This window comes from Lontra canadensis, unplaced genomic scaffold, assembly GCF_010015895.1.
Source record: "Lontra canadensis isolate GAN:19392208 unplaced genomic scaffold, GSC_riverotter_1.0 scaffold8, whole genome shotgun sequence".
Lineage (NCBI taxonomy): Eukaryota > Metazoa > Chordata > Mammalia > Carnivora > Mustelidae > Lontra > Lontra canadensis.
Window position 1 is genome coordinate 29,950,396 of NW_022631002.1, and position 2,119 is coordinate 29,952,514.

Genomic DNA, 2,119 nt, shown 5'->3' on the forward strand with positions numbered 1-2,119 from the left:
GGAGACTAGCTTATCCTGTGGAGCACATGAGCCTCAGTGTAGACCATGTTCAGGGAGTAGAAAACCGTGATGGGCTCAGGCTGCCATGTCTTCTCCTCTTGCATCTCTACTTTTCTGACCCTGTAGATATTCCCTCTTTGCTTCTCCAACTGCAAGACCCAAGATGATCAAGCCATAATTTTTAGGATCCCCCCCCTTCCCAAATCTTCCCTATTATTTATAGACCTAAGCAAATCTCTCTAGCTGTCTCCAGGTCACAATTCCATATTTCTTGGGATAAGCTTTTATTTGCTCACATGGGGCCAAGTGTCCATTTGTGCTTGGCTTAATTATGGTTAGGGCCTCTGAGATTCCTAGTATTAGTATTATAGAGCATTAACATGAGTGTCAGAGTCGTTGTGGGCCAAGTGTAGTTCTTGTAGACAGTCTGGAGGGAGATGTGTATGCATGTGTGTGTGAGCTGGCAGACTCTCTAAACAGTATCTATGAGAGGTGTGTTTGTCAACTTTACTATGAAAACAAACAACCCCCCAATCTCAATGACTTATGACTATAAACATTTACATCTCACATTACATGTGCTGTGGCTCTGTGCCATGTGTCTTCTCAGCCAGGACTCAGGTGGAAGGAGAAGCCCTTATATGGGAAACGTCTTTCTTGTCACAAAGAGAAAAGAACAAGTGGCTGAGCCAAACTATGCACCTGCTCCCAAAGCTTCCCCTTGGAAGTGTCTTGGCTGGAGTCTGCTCGTAGTCCATTGGCCAAAGACGTTCCAGGGCCAAGCCTAACAATGAGGCAGGAAGCGCACACCACCTCCAGGAAGGCTGAGCAGGTCACTTGTCAGGCACTGGGAACCCCTACCAGGGCAGCGCACAACAAAGTGTGAACCATAACAGTGGGCCACGGCAGGTTTTAATAACAGCAAAAACAGTTGACCTTTAACAAATGTGTAAAATGAGCTAGATACTGTGTTAAGATATTTATGCAAATTACCTCATTTAATTATCCCAATAACCTTATGAAGTAGCCACTGTTGCTCTCCCTTTATTGACTACAAAGTGCCAATGTGCAGAGGTCAAACAACTTGCTTCCTGCTACAGCCTGTAAGTGGGACTGCCCAGATCCCACTGGCGTGCTCCGGAAGATGCCTCCTGTATCAGTTTCCTGTGGCTGCTGTAACAGGTTGCCACAAACATAGAGGCTTAAAACAATGCACTCCTGGCTCTTTTCCAGTGATTGTAACACATGACACCACGAGCAGCAAAGTCTCCCATGACACCCTGTACAAGGCGGTGTGGGGAGTCCGGCATTGGGAATGAGCTCAAGTGCCAGAAGATTTGGAGACAGTGGAGCTGCAGATCAGCTTGAAGAATGATGTCCCACAGAAGGACAAATGCTTTTTGGGCACCATCAGGCTTAAGTCCACTCCCTGCCTCAAGCTCTCCATATGTGCTTTGGGGGATCAGCAGCACTGTGATGAGGCCAAGGCTGTGGTTATTCCCCACCTGGACAGTGAGGCACTGAAGAAACTCAACAAGAATGAAAAATGAGTTCAGAAGCTGGCCGAGAAGTATGATATCTTTTTGGCTTCAGAATCTCTGATCAAACAGTTCCCATGAATACTGGGCTCAGGCCTGAATAAGGCAGGCAAGTTCCCTTCCTTGCTGACCCTCAATGAGAACATGGTGGCTAAGGAGATGAAGTGAAGTCCATGATCAAATCCCAGATGAAGAAGGTGCTGTGTGTGGCAGTGGTCGTTGGCCACATGAAGATGACAGATGATGAGCTCGTGTGGATGTTTCCGCTTAGTTGTTAATTTCCTGGTGTCATTGCTCAAGAAGGATTGGCAGAACATCCAGGCTTTATACTTCAAGAACATCATAGGAAATTTCCAGCACCTGTACCAAGGCACAGCTTAATAACCCTTGGTTCTACCAAAATAAATAAATAAATAAATAAATAAATAAATAGCAAAAACAAAAACCAAAACAAAATAAAACCCACTTCTGTTATCATACAGTTCTGAAGTCTGACCTGGGTCTCACACAGGGTTGCATCCATTTTCAGAGTTTTTAGGGGAGAATCCATTTCCTTCCATTTTCCAACTTTTAGAAGATGC

General features: G+C 45.3%; 1 pseudogene; it reads left to right on the forward strand.

Moving 5' to 3' along the window:
- The first annotated feature begins 1,064 nt into the window (after positions 1 to 1,064).
- LOC116865506 lies at positions 1,065 to 1,919 on the forward strand (annotated as a pseudogene).
- Positions 1,920 to 2,119: the final 200 nt, after the last annotated feature.